We start from the raw sequence: 20,591 nt of genomic DNA on the forward strand, positions 1-20,591 counted from the left end.
TTCTGTCCCTCGAACACCACAAGCTTGTTAGTGTCTCAGGGGCTTTGTTCCTGCTCATTCTTCTGCATGGAACATGTATAGCCCTCTCACTGTTCTCCAAAAGGCTTCCCCTTCCATCGGCCCTTAACCAGATCCTTACCACCTGCACTCTATCATGTTACCCTAAGTTACGTTCTACATGGTCTCGCAGACATCCGAATTAATCACGTGCTTCTCTACGTGTTTACTATCTATCTTTACCCTAGAATGTAAGGTCCTTGACAACAGGGATTTCTTTTTATTCAGCACTATAGTCCCAGCACAAAGAACAACGCCTGACTCTGAGTAGATACTTAATAAAAGTACTTTTTAACCGACTGACTTAACCTAAATTTTGCCGTAACAACAGGATGACGTGCAATTAGTCTAAAAAAAAAAATCCCTGGGATACTGAAATGCTAAAAAAACAACAACAAACACACAAGCCACCCTTGGAATTCTGCAATGCTGCAGTTTATCCTAGTTTATTTAATCAGTATCTAGTAATTTAATGGGGCAATCAATGTGCATTTCCTAACTTGCTCCTTCAAGTTGCTGGTCACTGTATATAGTAAAAAAAAATGATAAAATGATAAGTGAACTTACTTTCAATGTACCATATAAGTGACTTTTTAAAGAAAGCTGTCTTAAGCCATTTAATAATATTAATAACCGCTCTTTAGATTTTCACTTATTTTGAAATTTCATGTTAAGACTTCTTAAATCAGGGGAAAGATGAATAACAACAAAATGGGAATACAAATACAAATACACACACACTTTTTATTATAAAATAATATATTCATAAATCACATATTCCATCCAATAGTGCCAAATGCTTTATATTGAATTCTCAAGCATTCCTATAAGGTAAGTACCATTGTCATTTCCAGATTACACTTGAGACAACTGAAGTTTATAAAGATTAAATATAATCATGGTCAAAGTTACACAAGTAGGTGGTGAAGCTAGGATTTGAACGCATGATAGTCTGATTTTAAAGCTTGTATTCTTATCCCTGTATACTACTCATATGATTATAGTAGAAAATCAAATGATTTTCTTCGTATTCTTCATTGAATTTCTGAATCATCCACAAGCTTACTAAGATACTAAGGGAAACATGTTAGTACAGATGAACACACTCTTATTCTTTCCAATAGGTCTAGATTTGTTAGACCCCAAATACCTGAAGGAGTGTGGCACCGCCTGCAGACAGTGTGAGAAAGGGCTGGCACTAGTACTGGTAGCACGCAAAGCAGGATCATACCCAACTAAACATTCAGACTTATCTATGACAGTCCAAAGCAATCCTTGCTTCTGCACACCTATATACGACATCTGGCTCCTAACAGACTGTTAATGATAGAATGCAATGCAATAAACCTTATTTGGGAGATCTTAAAAGAACAAAGCCTCCACTAATGACTTTTTAATGAGAAAATGCATAGGCTAATTACTGTAATCTTCTAGCTGGTCTATAAAAAGCCTACACCCAAGTGATGTGAATATGTGCTGATTCAGACTGTACTGAAAAGGTTCCATTTTATATTTTAAATTGCTAAGAAAAACAAAAGAAAAAAAAATAGGAAAAGAACCCACCTCAATCCCCAGTTACAGAATGCCACACAAGAGGAGGATTAACAGGGAGTACTCAGAGCAAGATAAATGTTTTTCAATGAGTATTTACACAAGTCCCAAATTGATTGTTTAGCAGTGTGGAAATCTGGCCCAACAATTTGGCTAATGAAACAACTAAGCAACATCAACACCACATGATGGTAATATATTTTTAGGGAAGGAAAAGTTTAGGGCTAGGGAAGAGACAAGCCGGCCAGTATCTTGCAGTTCTATCATATATGTACATTCACATAGATGATCTCACTTTATTCTCATGATGTCCTTGTGAGTGGGTAAGTGGCAGATAGAGCAAAGGCTAATAAGCATTAGTGGGAACTAGAAATATCCCAGGTTACTTACTTAGCAGGCTAAGAAATCACTGTGGGATGTTATCCTAGACCATATAGAATTTTAAACTATTTTTTTCTTATTAAGGTTTCATTTGTATTTTTTCCTCTCAACTCCCAATTGTCTATCTGTACTTATGGAAGAAAAGAGAGGCAAGAATAAAATAAAATACTAGCCAAAAACATATAGATAGGTAGGTATGTACCTATCTCTATCTCCCTCCACATATCTCGAGTGTCTCCTTCCTCCATGCATGTCCTGACCCTTTCCTGGTTTGACTTATTATCATACACAGATATGCTAGACAGTCTCCATTTCCAATCAGCAAAATATTTTAGGAGATCATATTAGAGTGCAGTCATATAAACCAGACATAACATGAGCTAGTGTGCATAATAGGGGAAACATAACATGGATAGAGAAGTTAGGAAATAGCTCTAATGCCAATTAATTAGCCATATGTCCTACAGCAAGTTACTTCACCTCACAGAACCCAGTTTTCTCCCATGCAAATTAGGGGCTGGGAACAGATGGCCTTTAAATTTTATTGTTCTGAATCTAGTATTTTAGAATTCTCTGACTCTTGCACATATCCAGTTCAAGATATGACTTACCCCTTAAGGCCCATGACTTCTAGAAAGTCTTCCCTGAGATAGCTAGCAGGAATTAATGTTTCCCTCCTTTTAAAGCTTATTCTATTGTGTCTGTACCTCTCTGTAGTGACCAAAAGCACTAGTCAAAAGCCTGAGTTCAAATCCTAACCAATTTCCTAAATTGTCAAAATGAGCTAACAACAGTGCCTACCTGATGGGATTACTAAAAGGATTAAAGGAGGCAATGTATGCAAAGTGATTAGGATAGTGCTTATCACAGAATAGTGGTGAATAAGTGTTAGTATTAGTGGTTGTAATTATTTATGGTTGAGTTCACTCCACCTCAGACATGCTACTATCCTGCCTAATGTTTCTATATCACATCCTCTTCTATGGCTTACAAAGCTTTTAAAGATGGCTACTTCCTTGATCTACAAACTCAAAATCTTATGAGCTAGAGAAACATAAACCAAAGTGTCTTGGTTCAAGGGTATACACATTTTTGTATATACCTTTCAGCCCAGTCAGGAATGAACTGTGACTCATCCAACTTTCTGTCCCACCTGGCACCCAAAAGATATTCCACAAATTTACTGAATGCGGATGCTGAGTGTGCATATCAGAAATTACAAGGTTTTACTAGTAGATGGTGGTTGTCAGTGTGTAAACACTGGAAAGCTGGGTTTTGCTATTTACATGTGTTCTGAAACAAATATTTGTTGAGTCTCTACTATGTGCCAAGCCCATGTTAGACCAGGGAGTTTCAGAACATACCACACTGACATTGTACCTGACTTCATGGAGTTTACGGATTAGCAGAGACAACAGACACTATATTATTACAAAGACAACCAGTCACAAACATGATTAACACAAAGAGGAAATCTGAGGTTTGATGTGATAAAAATAAAACACATACACACACACAAAAAGTAGATATTAGGTTACACACACACACACAGTAGGTATTTATTAGGTTACCTACTGTGAATAGTGTTGAAATCAAGGTGATGGGCACAGCCACCAAACTCAAATAATCTGTTTTATTTGCTACATGGACAAACTTAAAATTCTAAAGAATTATAGTCTTGATTTCTGTAAGTGTAGAGTATCTAAAATAAAAACTAAACCCATAGGCGGCAGAATATGGAAACATCATTACTACGGTATAAATGTGGATGTTTCATTCCCGTAGACCATGAGGATAATATTTAATCTCTAAGATCAGGGAAATCTCATATATCAATTCAATGTTTATTGGTTATGAGTGCTTGTGATAGGCTGTAGAGATACAATGATAAATAGAAGGCTCCTACCTTTCAGGAGTATACATTAAAGCGTGTGTTTGTGTGTGTGTGTGTGTGTGTGTGTGTGTGTGTGTGTGTGTGTGGAGGGGTGGCAATTAACCAAAAGGAATCCTAAGGGGACTAAAACCTTTAAACTTAGCTTTTCTTATCTAGCTACCACATCATGATTTTTTGGGTCTCTTATTGAGCCACAAAGCACCCCATTACTTCTGAGGAAACATGTGCACATGTACACACACACTCTCTTTCTGTGTGTGTGTGTGTGTGTGTGTGTGTGTGTCTTAACCAAAGATGAATAATGCAAAAATGTATTATTATTATGGTAAATGCTGACTCCATTACTTATTCAAATTTTTCATAAAGTTTAAAGAAAATGAGCTCCTGGAGGGAACAGACCACATCGTTCCAGCCTGCAGTTCCACAACGAACATCTGGGCAAGCAACCTGGCGTTAACAACGTGGGAATACAGTAATGAGGACTGGTTTAAAATACTGAATGCAGTAGTGTTCCCCTACCGATACCCAATCATATACATTTATAATTCTGAACATACAAACCAGGAGAAAGCATTTTTATTTATTCAAACTGCAACATATACTTCCTTGGGGTCTGGGTGACACCATCTTGCATCAATCTGAATAAACTGTAAGGAAAATACAAACTTAAAAGATGGAAAAATAATTGGTGTTTTTTTTTACATGTGTAGATGTAAATTGTGTAGATGTGTGGATATACATGTATATCATATATATATCCTCAAACTAGCACTGTACAGTTATTTTAGAAAAAGAATTTGTGTGTGTGTGTGTGTGTATAGGAAGACAAAGAATTAGAAGTAGAAAAAATTTCAGCAATTATTTAGTCTAGTTCCCTCAGTTTTTGGAGAAAACATGTTAAAAGAGGTACATTTGTTGCTCAAGAACAAATAAGTAGTAGGTAGCAGATGGAAATAAGAACCATTTCTGACTCCAAAGGCAGGGCTTTTTTCACATATGGCAAATGTGTATTAAGAGAGTGTGTGCGTGTATACATACAAACATAAAGTGCCTAGTTTAGAGTCTGGCACAAGAAAAAGTATTTAACTAGCAGGAATAATGCTATACACTTCTATTTATTCTTGTTATTAGCCATAACTATCATTAAGTACACTCAATCTAAAGAAGCCAGCTTCTTAAACTTTTTTACTTCAGAGCACAATGATGCCTATCTGAGCCTTGGACTCAATATCACTGAAACTGTTCTGACTTCAGTAGACAGGCAGGTGAGCACCAGTAGTACCTAAACTCACGAGCATGCCCTCAACTAAAGTGCACCAAAAGTTTGCCTATCAGTATGTCTTGATGGGAAAAGACAGTCTAGTTCTCACTGTTTGCTGATTTCAATTTATTCCTTTAAAATGAAAATAAATGCATGAGAATGATGTTTTATTTAAGAGCCTAATTCTAGAAACATCAAGACACTAATACATGTTCCTGTAGATGCTGCCATTACTGATCAAATCGGGATGATTTTCATTTAGCTGCTGCAACCAAATATCCAGATGCCTAGAGAATAACATAGCATGAAATGGTTCCAAGGTGACACGCTCTGAATCCTGCCTGTGCCACATGAAATTTAATTATATCCATTGTTTTTATTATTCAAAATCTATTGGCAATCCATGGACTCAGCAAAAAATTCTCCTCTACTTTATTCAGTATGGCTTTTATGCTAAAGGAAAGAAGGGAGGTGTGCTGGGAGGGGAAGAAAAATGTTATCTCCTTCCCTATTCCCCACAAGGAGACATGAGGCCGCTGAAGCCCAGCTGATTTCTCAAGCCCAATTATTTCATTGTGCTTCTCCTCCTCAACAGCACATTTTACCTAGGGACACAGTCTGCCTAAACACCACACACTTAATGGAGTCCCTGAAGCTGTCTCAATTTCATCGGTTCTAACTAATAGGTTGTGATACTTTTTCCCCAAACAGATCAGAGCTCTTCTCTCTACATCTTCCTCCTACAGAAAAGAGGGGGAAAAAAAGGATGGGGGCTAATCTGATGAAAGAGAGTATTCATTCCCGCTGCCATACCTTCATTACTGCCTCATACCTGCCTTTCTCAAGGGCACAGCAACCTCACTTAATCCAATCTCAGAGCTTCTTTCTTCAGGATAATGACAATAATAGGTGTTTCCTTATTACCTTTAGCAGTAACAGTGAAAGGCAGGAATCTTCACACTTTGCAGTAGTTAACAGGCAGACAAGCCAAGTTTTGGTTTCCTTGAAAAACCTCTAAAATTGATTTCCCAGAGAGTATTTCAGGATTGAGAGAGAAAATAAGGAAGTATGAGAAAATGCACCTTTCCAGAAACTCATAAGGTCTTTGGGATGTGCTGCTAGAGGTCAAAAACAAGGATTACAGAATACTCCTACTTCCTCCCACTATTCCTTGGTAGATTTAGTATGCCTATTAAAAGGTTACTCTGGTCCTGATTTGGGCTTATGTCTTTACCAGGTGTACCAGTTAATAATGCCGATTCTTTTCGATAGATGGAGTTACACATATGTTAATATACATGCGATTTGATATATATGCTATTTTGTTGTATTGACAGCAAACAATTTCCGATCATTTACAAGCAATGGGAAAGATTTTAAAGGAAGGAAAATGGGTGCCACATTAACTGAACGAAAAACAAATGGAAAACCAAAAAGTCATCAGTAAAATGTTGCTTCAACGGCACGAAAGAAAGTCTTTTTTGCATCGAATTGTGACTGGTGATGAAAAGTGGATTTATTTTGAGAATCCCAAATGCACAAAATCATGGGTTGATCCATGTCAACCATCAACATCAACTGCAAGGCCAAATCCCTTCTGAAAGAAGACAATGCTCTGCATTTTGTGGGATCAGGAAGGTGTGGTGTATTATGAGCTTCTAAAACCAGGTGAAATCATCAATACTGATCACTACCGACAACAAATAATCAATTTGAACCACGCTTGATCGTAAAATGACCAGAATGTGCCAGAAGACACAGCAAAGTAATTTTGCTTCACAATGACGCATCATCACACTTCAAAACCAGTTAAAGCTATGTTAAAAGATCTTGCCCGGGAAGTATTAACCCACTCCCCGTATTCACCAGACCTTACTCCTTCAGATTACCACTTGTTCTGAAAGATGGCACACGCACTTTCTGAGCAGCACTTCAAAACGTACGAAGAAGTGGAAAATTTGGCCTCTGAATGGTTTGCCACAAAGTAAGAAAAGTTCTATTGGGACGGTATCCACAAGTTACCTGAAAGATGGGGGAAATGTGTAGCTGGCAATGGACATTACTTTGAATAAACACTTTTGATGTTTCTCTTGAAATTATCATGTTTTCTTTGATTACAAAATCCACACTATTAACTGGTACACCTGGTAAAATGAGTCTGATCTCCAGAGGGAGGTGTCACTGTACCAAAGACCTCACTTTATCCCCGATGGAGAGATGTAATTTGTGTTTTTCTTAATCCTTAGCATTTATGTTAACAACAGTGTCTTACTGAAATGTGCCCATTCAATAATTTTAGGAAGGACTTTTTGAAAGAGTCTACTTACTCTTTTCAAAGCTAATTTCTTTAGAAAGGTTACACATACCTTAAGTTGGCATTCCTGCTATCCTCCGGGGTCCCACCCATGTGGAGAATTCAAGAGAAAGTATTGAGAAACCCAGGTCCAAAGTCAGACTGAATAAATACTATAGCTATTTCCTGAAATGTAACACCTCCCCGCCCCCCCACCCCCCCAGGGACAATTTCTGTGCTGCCTGATATCATGCCTTTTACAAAATGCAGGAAACAATCAAAATAGTTGATCCAAATAGCTCTTAACACAGGCTGGAACTCAGCAGCTCTCTTCTTAAGGGAAGACACCACAGTAACATTTAATTACATTTGACATTTAGCTTCAGGTTCCACAAGTCTCCCTAAATTCTTTGGGTCAAACACCCCTGGATTTTCCAACTAAAGACAGTTACTGTTATCTTCGAAGTTAAAACACCTGACTGGCTTGGGATGGAAGAGATAGCAGACATGTAGTAATAAAATCTAAAAAGCACCATCAGCTTCCCTCAAGGAAACAAAGTCCCTATTGTGGCCCTTTGCCTAGAAGATATGTAGCATTTTAACCGTGGCCAGTATTTCTGAACTGACACATGGGCCATGGTGAGTCCAAAAGGTAGCTAAAGTGGACTGTAAGACAGATCAATGGAGGTGGGGTCTTGTCAAGGTATTATGCTTATGTTCACCAAACTATAATCTGATATGGACTCGTTCCAGGTTCAGAGATGGTCCTCTCTGTCATATATATATATTTTTTAAGCACAATGCCAGATTTTGGTAAATCAGGGGCCAAGGAGAAGAAAGTACTCTGAATATTAAATGCAAGACATGAAGAAGCCTAGAACTAACTGAATTCATTATGCTGAGAAATATTCTTTACAGAAAAGGAAGAAATCATAAGAATACACAGGAAAATAATAAAAGATTATTAAAGTGAAGTCTCTAGGTTGGATCTGAGATTTAAATAAACCTGACAGTAGGTTATATGAATCACTATGCTGTCTTCCTCAGAGACAAACCTATCTCAAACAGTCCGTGGCTGGCACAGGCCTGCTTTTATCATGTTAGGAAATTATGCTGGGCCACTTTAATCTGAATAGTGCCCTCTATAGGGATTAACGTGTTTTGTTTTGTTTTAATCTTTTCCCCAGAGTTTGGCATTTTGTTTTGTTGCAAAAATCAATGATTTTTTTTAAAAAAGAGCTCTTCATTTAGGTTCTGAAATCAGATACTATGTGACCTTGAGCAAGTTACTTTACCTCTTTAATCCCCGAGATTTCTACCCATAAAATGAGGTGACATTTAGAAGGCAATGGCATGATTTAAACACAATTCTGTAAAATATTAACACTGTATCTAATGCAGAGTAAGGGCTCATTAGGTGTTAGTTTCTATTAGTATTTGTGTTCAAGATACACATATGTCTGCATTTTTACTTCATGGACTTATAACCATTTCTCATTAGTGTCTTCAAAAGCAGTTCTTTTTCCTCAGTGTCAGACAGGAAGAGAATACGTATTTTTAGATCATGTCAAGCAGCCAAGAAGGGCTCCAGGTTCTGTAGGTTTTTGACTCCATCAAGGTAGGGTGCCACTAGAGCTTAGGGCCCATGGGTCTGGCTCACACCAGCAGGTCTAGTTCAGCCACGCGTGGTCCAGGTGGAAACAAGGGTAGTGGGATGACATTGATGATTACAATATAAACTAAGAGTCCCACTAGGTGTTCACCATCCAAAGTCAAGGCTCTTTCTGTCACCATTTATCCCCCGCTGGGAGAACTAGGGGTTGTGGTGACATGGAATAAGAGAGACGTTGCACTTTGCCTTCTATACCTTATACTATCTGAATTTATTATGAGTGCATCACTGTTTCAATTAAAAAAAATTATGTGTGTTTTTTTTTTTTACTTTTTATATATTTTTATTTTTTTTAATATATTTCTTTATTGATTTCAGAGAGGAAGGGAGAGGGAGAGAGAGATAGAAACATCAATGATGAGAGAGAATCACTGATTGGCTGCCTCCTGCATACCACCTACTGAGGATCGCCTACTAGGGATCGAGCCCACAACCTGGGCATGTGCCCTTGGCCAGAATTGAACCTGGGACCCTTCAGTCCACAGGCCAACGCTCTATCCACTGAGCAAACCGGCTAAGGCTATGTGTTGTTGTTTTTTTAAAGAAAAAGAATCCCACTGGGTTAGTCACATTCTCATCATTTGCCTTTCTTCCTCCCTCTCCTTTCTGTGCATTTTCTCAAATTGACACTAATATCTAATGGTGGTTTTTCTAGGGTTCAAATGTTGCTTGATTTTTGCCTGTGGGCCAGAACGCTCACATTCACACAGAAGGAGTGAGATGATAACAAATGCAAGGAGCCTCCCTTTAACACCACGATTCCCCTCCATGTCATTCTGCTCCCTACATTAGAAGCCCATCTGCCCATACTCCACTTGGAACATGAGCAGTCTCGGTGCAAGAAATGCCTTCAGAGCTCCCTTATGCCTTCAGCTTTCCGTTTGCTGCAGCGTGACACATTCAGACCAGTAAGGATTTTCCTGTCTTTACACTGACAAGTGAGAAGTGAGAGCTTAAACTTGCTAAAGGTAATTAGCACTAAGGCCTCGTATGGTCTCAAGTTCGTCTTCGGGAGCATGATGCGGTGGCAGCTTTTATCCTGCTCTCTTAGTTAGTTCCATGGTCTCCTCTCAGCTTCTCACTTTCTACATCTGTGTTGAGTTAGCAGTGCTTTCCAATTAGCAAACTACTATTAAATACAGATTCTGTTTGCTCAAGATATATCAGAAGTGACTTGAAAGGAGTAGCCTAAAATTTTCCTTTCATTTGGCAAATTTACAGCAACAAACTCAAAATCAATATTCTAATTTGTCAGAATTAGAAGGCCTATACCCGTGGTCGGCAAACTGCGGCTCGCAAGCCACATGCGGCTCTTTGGCCCCTTGAGTGTGGCTCTTCCACAAAATACCAGGGCTTGGGCGAGTCTATTTTGAAGAAGTGGAGTTAGAAGAAGTTTAAGTTTAAAAAATTTGGCTCTCAAAAGAAATTTCAATCGTTGTACTGTTGATATTTGGCTCTGTTGACTGATGAGTTTGCCGACCACTGGCCTATACTAAATTTATGCATTTCCTAAGAAATGCTATATGACACAGGAATTTTTTTCCTCTTAATGCAAAAGTACAGTATAATCAATAAAAGATACATTCTTCCTAACAGAAAGAATGGAAGGAACACAGCATTTTTAAGTGCCTATTATAAATTTTATGATAACCCACTATGTATGGGCTATTGTCACAATACCTTCTCAAGATCACTTTGAGTAAGGTTTTACTGGTCCCATTTTATAGTGAGAGTAACTAAAACCACACAGTTATTTAAAGCAAGTGTTTTAAAATCTAGGTGTCTGAAACCAATGACCACTTCCTCTGTCTCTTCTTATATGAAAAATATTGTCTATTTAAAACAAAATAAGGATAATTAAAATGGTTACAAATTATCTGTTGCACTTATTAAAATGGGAGACAAGAACATACTGCAGCAGAAAGACATGAATAAATTTGTTAATTGTGTTATGATTGTACTTTGAATCAAGAAAAAATGACAAAGTCACTCTAAACTATAAAAATAAACATTGCAGCAATGCATGGCTACTAGTATAAGATATAAAGAGTGGTGATCTGATGCATAAACATAAACTTGGGTTTGTATTACCAGCTTTCACATCATTAGGAAAGTAGTGGATCACATTATGGAAGCTTCATATAAATGTGGCATATCACTGTACTACCCAAATGCACAGTATCTGAAAGCCAATTCAATAAGGCTTCAATAATATATTGCACTTAAACTGAATGCTTGAAGAATATGCTGTGTTGATGCTTCTGGAAAGAACAGACCATCTAATCTCAGGGGTATACATTACTTACAGATAAATTTTACAATATTTTAACAGAAAAGATGATACACGGAACAAAGTGTGAAATGGTTAAACACACTGGAATGAAAATGCTATGGTTAAAATATTCACTTTCTTCATACTGGACAAAATTATAAGCTTTGGCATTATACAAAAGTGTATATACTGTACATCCTATAGTAAACCCCTATTGCTATAGAAGCATAAAAAAGGCAATGCTAGGTTAAATAGAATTCAAACATCAATAAAAAGAAAAGTAACACAATTGGCCTCCCAAGGCTCCACCAAATGCCCTTTTCTCCCATAATCAACTCCAAGGAGATTTCGGGGAAATATCACCTCCTGATAATATACCAATGACAGCTAATCTTGTTACTGAAATAGGGTAACTAGAACTCAGTCTAGCCTCGCCTGTGAGATGAGCATGCTTTCGTTCAGAATTTGATCCAGCAAAAATGCAACATTGAGGAACTTTGTGAAATGATAGCTGAGTAAGCAATAGACAATTACGGAATTTCCAACAGCTGCTACAGATGAGATGAGCCAACTGGCAGGAAAGAGAGTTTTAATACTAATTATCATATTTAAAAGAAAACAAGAGCAACCCCTTTACTATGTAATGTACAGTATTTCTCATTCCAGTCAAACATCCACTTTAGCAAAATAAAATGTATAAGGCATTACCTAGCAAAGGTTTTACTCTGATTAAATGCCAATCAACACTTATTACCATATCTCTCTGGCTACAGCTTCAGGTATGGGAGAAAGTGCAAAGGGAAATGATAGCAGAAAAGGGTGCCAAGCTAGAAGAACAATGTTCCTTCTTTGTGTGAGTTTTGCTAGGTACATAACAAACATTTTGCTCGACACTGTCTTGTGCGCAGAAGCAATCTAGATATCACTACATAAACAATCTGAAAGATATTAATCACACATCATGAGCCAGTCAGCGATTATTCACCCTTGACATGCTCCACCTCAAACCACAATCAGCATTACATCAGGAACAAATAACCCCATAAGGCTGGTACACACTGCTCTGTGGAGGGTGGCCGCACTAGATGGAAAACAAATGGAGAACAGCATACTCAGTGTGGCTAGGGATCAGCACCTGCAAAAAACCTGAGAAGTCCAGGTGATCTAGATGTCATAATTCCTCCCCGTTCCCTCAGTATCAAGAAATGAAAGAATTTCTTAGGGTGCTCAAGCCAGAAAGCAAGCAACTATTAAGTGCCAGGAACCTTGCATGTATCTAATTTAATATCTCACAGCTATGTTTATACTCATTTTACAGATACCAAAACTGAGACTCAAGCACGAAAAGTAGCCTTTCACATAGATATAATGATTATATCCCAAATGTTATTAATCTGGCTCCAAGTTTTATGTACCTAAGAATCTTTCCTTCTTGAGGAAATCAGTAATCAAATAATGTCTGGCCAAAATTCAGTGTCATGGAAGGGGAACTGGCTTACATGTAGCAAAATACTCCAGTCCCAGCGTTCTTCCTCTGGTGTTTCCTGTCTTCTTTCCTGAATTCCCTATACATTAACTGTGGGCTACAGGATGTCCCTCTTTGGTTTTTGATTGACATCATTTTGCTTCATTAGCATCTAATTAGAATTGGTAGGGTCATTTAGAAGCAGACTCTCCTGAGAAATGAGGGTGGGCCTGTGTGGTCAGCTCTCCACTTGCACCACTGACATCATCTTCAGAGCCTACTACTCATAGTCCTTTCACCAGGTTACTCTGGGTAATTACTAGTGCTGGGCAATCCTGGAAGTTCCTGCTATAATTCTTACAATTTTTGAAAATCTTCGGCTTACTTGAAATTTTCTTTAGGTACCTTTCCTTTACTAGAGATATAGAGAAATACATCTCTATACTTTTAGACAAATGTATAATAATAAAAGCATAATATGCTAATTAGACTGGACATCCTTCCGTAAGTCCTTCTGGACGACCTTCCAGACGAAGCTGGGCTGTGAGGGAAGCCCAGGTCCCGGGGGGCCTGCTGGCAGCAGGAGATAAGCCCAGGTTCCGGGTGCCAGAGGGAAGCCAGTGGCGGCAGCCGGGGGAAGGAAGGCCTACTCTTGCAAGAATTTCGTGCACTGGGCCTCTAGTAACTAGATAATAAAGGAAACAAAACACCCATTTATGTCCACAGGCTAGGAAATGGTGGAATTCCCCAACAACAGGGCACACAGCTCATATTTAGAGGATATTAAGAGTCAGCCTCATACAAAGTTTGTAAGAAAGTTCTAAAGAAAATATAGGGCTTAGTTCTTATCATTCTTCAAACTCGGGGTATAATCACCAAACCCTACAATTCTTTTTCTCAAGCTCACAACTGATTTCAAACAGAATCACAGGTAACCCAACTAATGTCCACTCTATTGATGGAGACTGCCCCTCCCCTCCCACTGTACCTCAGCATATGACTATGATTATTCCCACACCAGGGAGATCTCATTGCATTTTTCCAATCTCAAAGCACTGTCATCCCTGCAGCCTCCTGGCCCTTCTCAGAGCAGCAGCCCTCCCTTCTCGCCTTGAAAACCTTCTCTAAAAAACTTGGCCTTTCCTTAGGCCTATCGCTTCCTTGACAAAGGTTAATCTTTACTTTAATTGAGCCTATCTATTGCCTTTGTGCATGTAAGATAACATACCTTTAAAATGTTAGATTTTCTTCTCCAGATCTCTCAAAGGCACAACAGCAGGCACCAGAGCACGAGACCTCACTGTTATCTTGTTGCCCACATACCATCTCCATGTGCTGGAAATGTTAACTATCCTATACCCACCAAAGTAAAAGAAGTATGTGTCTCTCCACTTGGCCTTTTATCAAATCCCAGAGATTTTCTCCCATTTTGCTTTCTCTCACTCCCCTAGTCTACCAGCAGTGGATTTCATGTCCCACTCACATCTCTTCCTTCTATTTTAATGTATAAAATAAGCTGTAAAACTGCCACTTTCCAGAGTATTTTTTCAATCCCTTGCTTCCTAGCAATTGTTGTCAGTATGGCTCAAACGCAAAAATTCTCAACAAAAAGCCCACAAAGAAACAAACAAAAAACCAAAATCCTTGGTCTTTCAAGGCTGGCTCTTATTCAAGCAGCAGTTGTGGAATCATAATCCTAGCCTCAATAAAAGGTGTATATGCCCATATAAAAGCACTCAGTAAGTCCCTGGCACATATTACACTCCATAATTGTCAGTGTATCACCAATGTTAATGAATGTAAGAGGATATGGATATAAATGCAAGATTTATCACTTGTTAACTAATTTGGGTGGGGTTTAATATGACTTGTTTATCAAAAACCTGGACTTTTTTTCAAGTAAATTATTACATGCTCAAGGCTTTAGACCCCTCCCTTTAGTGGAGAAACAGTAAAGTCACTCTGGCAGGAATAATGATGGCCCAAGAGTGCTGATCACCATTAATATTACAATAATATATTTTAGTTACTTGGCACAGGCACGAGCAATTTCCTTTTCTTTGGTGTGATTCCAAAACAAGTCCATTTGAGCATGTCTACAGTCTATATTCTTCCTCTTTGTCTTATTACTACACATACTGTTTCTTAGATATCTGATATCAAGAGAAGAGCTCATTGAAATTTATGTAGTCTAAGAATCCATTAATTTGAATAATAAGTTCAGATGATTTTAATATAAAGAATTAGTAGTAGCTATGATAAAGCTTCCCTCATGGAAAATCGAGACTGAGATGATTGCTTTATTGCTGTCTAATTTTTCACAAGATGGCCTCTTTATCAAAGAGGAAAGCCTTGACCACATGAATATTTAAGCATAATCCAGTCTATATGCACCTGAAAGACAAGTCTTAAGGGAAAATATTCATGCAAACATCTCAATCAGAAGCCAGAATAAAAGATTAATAGGTACTTAATTATTTTAGTTTATTTCAATATATCCATATGATCTAAGATATCTTAGATCAAGGATAAAGTGGTCATTTTCTTAAACTTTTCCTGAAAACCATCATAAACACAATAGACACTATTCTTAAACTATAAATATCCTAAACACTATTCCTACATATGTGACTATCATGATGAGACTAGAATGTTATCAAAAAAATGGAATGGAACCTCTTCACTTTCACTAGTTATATTCCCAAGTCCATATATTTTTTTAAATACAGAATTCTTCATGAATTTGCTTGTCGTCATTGCACAGGGCCATGTTAATCTTTTTTGTATCATTCCAATTTTAGTGTATGTTCTGCTGAAGCGAGCCCATGTACATATATTTTTAAAATTCTTTGGAATGGCTTCCCTACTAATCTCCTACTCATCCATTAAATTCATTGTCAAGTCCAAATCAGATTTGCAAAGGCGGTACATAGATTAGTGGTTAAGAGCATAGATTATGGAGCCATAATACCTGAGCTTGAATCCTGATTCAACCACTTAATAGCTACAAGACTTTTGGCAGGTTATTTAACTTCTGGTGCCTCAGTTTCCTTTTCTGGAAAACAGGGATAATAAGAGTGCCTACCTCATAAAATTGCTTTACTATAATTATACATTTTAAGTGTGGTATAAGTGTTAAAAATCCTTTTCATTACCACATCTGTCTTTGCAATATTGCAGCAATTTATGTTGAGGAATGGTAGTAAGCAACAAATATAATCAAAAAGTCAAAATATATTAATAAGCAATACCTAACTCACACAAAAAAACAATTTGACAAGAGTATAAAGACCTTGTATTAAGCAGAAAAGAGACCTAATCAAACCTTCCTTACACTTCTTATTTAAGCCAACAGAAATGCTTAAATAAGTATCTTTGAAATGCCTTTTTCGTTTTTTTAGTATCAGGCCAAAATTCCCATAAAACGCAATCCATACATAGTTGTATTGATAATGCACCTAAACTATGATAAGCAAAGCCAATAAGAAATTACTTTTTGCCAACACCAATACAAAAATTTCATTCTAATAGGTAGGCCCAATCCACACTAAAATATGTCCTGTAATTATCTCATTCAGAGTGGACCTCAATTTCTTTTGGAAAGCCTCGTTTTCGAAAACATGTGTGGACAAGAAAGGAGTGCTGCAACAAATCATCAACTCCTGACTGGGCAGGTCATGGTGGGATGTCACGCCCCAGGCACATAACTTTTCAGTAAAAGGCCTATCTTTGCCTTAAGCAAGCCCTTTTCATTCCTTCTATGCACCTAGGTTAACACACCTTTGAAATTCCTCTTTTCAGAACCCTCTTGAACACCCTCAAGAGAACAAATAATCTTAACTATTCTGTAATCCCATCCAGCCTTGCTTTCTCCCACCTCCACATAATCTTCCTTATGTTCACTCCTTAATTTCAAATCCATGAAAGAAACTGCAAAACTGTTATTCTCTGGAGCATTTGTGATCTTACTCCCTGGCAAATATTTTCAGTTTGGCTCAAATAAACTCTTAAACTCTAAGTCTAGATCCCTCACTCTCACACCAATCCCACTGGCCAGCAGAGCAAAGCACCACATACCACTAGTGATGACATACCACTAGTGATGACATAGTCCAAGAATAATGTAAAACTCATATCACATATCAATCGATTCCACATATGGAAAGACCTGAAGGTTTAAACTATAGAGGCCCGAGTCTAGGTTATTAATGCTTCTGAAAAGCTTATGATGTCCAAAAGTAGAATGACAAGAAATGACTGATTTCAATCCTAAATAGCATAAAACATGGCCTCACTTCGGTTCTTCTTTCTTTGCAAGCCACAATTAAATAACTTGTTCAATCTTCAGCCACATATGATACATATCCTTCTGCCACCATGAATAGTAAGACAAATGGCATCACACACCAGAAAAGGCCTCAAAAAAGGTACTGATTTTATTATCAAGGTCAGAAAAAGCAGTTTAATGTCATCTGGGCCCAAACCAAAACCTCTGGTTTTTATGTCTCAAATTATTTGCTATCGCTGATGGGTAAGAACAATGCTACGGGTGTTGAAATGAATTTCCACAGAACACCAGTGAGTAGCAATACATGAAGCGTCTACTACAAGCTATCCTCTGCTAAGCAATGGGAATATAAAAGTAAATAAAACGTTACTTCGAGAACTTCAAAATCTAATGGAGGAGACATGCATAAATAACTATAGAATGCAAGGTATCAGTATTTCAAAAGCATCTAATAGTCACATTTGGGGACAGACACATTTATCTCACTTTCATCTATATATTATAATTAGGATGAACAGTTCTGAGATATGTACAGTTATGCCAAAATATAGGCTGAGAGAAAGGAAGCACCCAAAGAAATCCATGTATGCGTCTAGCTCAGTCACAAAACATAATTTAATATTGTAAGAACATGACCTTCCCTGGGTTCGGTTTCCTCAGAAGCACATCTCTAGCTTCTGAAAGTGCTTCTTATCTATAGCCACTATATCAGTATAAGGGAATTTTTTCTTCTTTGGTTTCAGACAGCCTTTGGACCAAAGAACAGAGGGTTGAAGAAGCCTCAAACTTTGAACAGTCAAACCCCCTCTAGTTAAGAGAGTTGTATATAAGATTCTTTGCTTCATTTACTTCATCATTCAAAAAGTACATATTGACCATACATGAGGTCAGGTGCTGTCCTAAAACCTGGGAATACTAACAAGAATAACAACTAGATTACATATAGAGGGAGAGACACACAATCCACAAGGACGCAGCCAGAGGGGAATGATGCGCAGCCTCAGTTCCAGAAGAAATGGAGGTCAGAAACAGAAAGGCTCATTTCTGGGAGGTGCAGCTCCTGGGATGCCTTCCCAGCTTCTGCACAGACTTTTCCCTTTAGCCTTAGTATTTGCCTCCTCAGTGGCTAGTTTGGGAATTACTTTCTACATTCTGTGGATACTCATCTTTTTATTGGTATTTAACTAGTTGGTTTTCATCTTGAGGCCAGGCATAAGTATTTATACTTATTTGAATATACTCTCCAGCAAAAATAAAAAAAATTAATTAAAAATTAATCTAGGAAAAGTTGTTGATTGAAAAACTGACAAATCACCAGTATATTGAAGTAATGTGTGAAAATTATATGCTGACTCTTCTTAAAAAAAATCTTACTCTTCGGAATTTCTCTCAAAACCCCACCCATACTGGCCAAACTGGAATAGATACTTCTGCTTCCTTCTTTGAATATATCCGTTCTTTTAGCTGTTACAAAATGATAGAACAACACTATAGGAGTGTTGGTGAAGCTTTCTTTGGCCGTAAGCTATTCTGGCCAGGGAACAGTTAAAAAGAAACCTCCCTTAATTAGTGAGAGTGCTTCATGCAAACTTGTGGGGGGTTTCCCAGCTGTGCAAGTCAGCAGGGTGTGGGAGCAGATAATGGCTCTATAATATTGGTCTGTGGGATTTTTCTTGCCATGTAAAGTCCTAGGGATGGCTTGACTATAAATAGACATAGAAAATGGCTCCCACAAAGAAAGCAACTGAGAAAATTACTAACCAAATTACTTTTACAGTACTACTTCTACAATAGTAAGTTAAATACCATATAAGTTAATTGGCACTTGATGCAAAAGTACATTTTCATTATTTAATACTAGTGGCCTGGTGCATAAATTTGTGCATATTGAAAGGAAATTAATTAGAAGAAATATTTTGATATCGCTATTCACCCTTTCTCTAAAATAGGTCAACCAAATTCATGATCGACAATGACAGATTGAAATACATGCATGTGATTGGTGCCAGCAAGAGCTTCATATGTATTGCACATGCACGAGTCAACTTAGCCTTTTATAGATATAGAATAAACTTGCTTAATTAGACCTGCTTTCTGATTTAGCTAAACTTTTTCCAACCCAGTGAAGCATCCCAACTTCTCTTTCAGGTAATTGTCAGCAACACAGCTGTAAATATCAACATGAAGCAGATTATTATTGTAGATCACGCAGGGAGAACAAAGGGTAAGATACTTAACTGCAGCAGTGTTTGACTATATTCTGCACAATGAGAAAAACATTTTCAAGGTCCACCACTTCTTACTTCTTTTCAGTCAGGTCAAGTTTCTAAACTTTCTAAATCTCCATTTTCTGACTAATGAAAAGAAAATAGGATTCCACTGAGTCTCCTATCTACCTACTCCAGGACTTCTGTAATTCTGTGAGGATCAAATGAGATGAGGCATGGGAAAATGCTTCACAGACATTTGGTTAAAGTGTAAATGTTTCCACCTGGCTATAAAGCAAGTCATGTTCCTGGGCTGAAGAAACTGCAAGGAGGCTAGTTGCTAGGGAGAGGAAGCTGGGCGTTGCTACGTGATGTCATTACCAGAGGGACACTTAGCATATTAGCCATATATATATATAAATGCCACTTCTCTTTACCGATGAGGAAATTAAAGGCACAGAGTTGTTAAATTATCTGAATAAAATATAATACTCAAAACTAGGTATCCAGAGTCCAAGAGAGTGAACCTTTATTTTAAACAAACAAAACTGGTTTATGACTGTATGTACTTTTTTTTTTTAAAGGAAGTTCTATAAGATAGAACTTTTGGACCTGATTTGTTTTATAATTATCCCACCTAAATTTCTAATATTATCTCATCTGATCACACTCTTCACCACAATGTTCTGACTCTACTCCAGGATCATTAAATCCGAGGCTGCCACAATATAAAAGATCTCACGTGAAGCAGATAGGAAATACATAAGGGGAGGCAAACTCTCTAATAGTCCCAATGAAAAGGAATAAACAGACTCCTGCTGAGATGGAAAAATATCTTTTCCTATTTCCTTTCTAAATTCTCAGCTGGGGCTCCTGTAACAAGACACAGATTAACAGGAAACAAGTGTACAAATGTATTTATTACAAAGGTTTTTCTCTGCTAATCTGAACTTAGAAAGAATGGTCCAAGAAGAAATGTTTACCTTCCTCTCTCATTTACCTTCCTTTCTCTGGAAAGAGAGAGAAAGACACCCGGACCTAGGGTCTGAACACACCCTGACCAGGCATACAACCCACAACCTAGGTATGTGCCCTAACCAGGAATTGAACCCGCAAACTTTTGGTGTATGGAACAGAGCTCCAACCAACTGAGCAGCGGCCAGGACTGCCTTCCTCCTGACAGGGCACTACAGACAGAGATTTAGAAACTGAGTTCGTCAAAATTCTTGCCTTCTGCTGGCTTTTGTCAT

General features: G+C 37.8%; 1 non-coding gene across 1 annotated transcript; it reads right to left on the minus strand.

Annotated features, from left to right (window-relative positions):
• Positions 1–15,565: 15,565 nt before the first annotated feature.
• Positions 15,566–15,669, minus strand: LOC114231617 (U6 spliceosomal RNA). The gene has a single exon (XR_008555929.1). It is a non-coding gene; the product is annotated as a U6 spliceosomal RNA (small nuclear RNA).
• Between the last annotated feature and the right edge of the window lie 4,922 nt (positions 15,670–20,591).

The sequence above is a fragment of the Eptesicus fuscus genome, chromosome 4, assembly GCF_027574615.1.
Source record: "Eptesicus fuscus isolate TK198812 chromosome 4, DD_ASM_mEF_20220401, whole genome shotgun sequence".
Classification (NCBI taxonomy): Eukaryota; Metazoa; Chordata; class Mammalia; order Chiroptera; family Vespertilionidae; genus Eptesicus; species Eptesicus fuscus.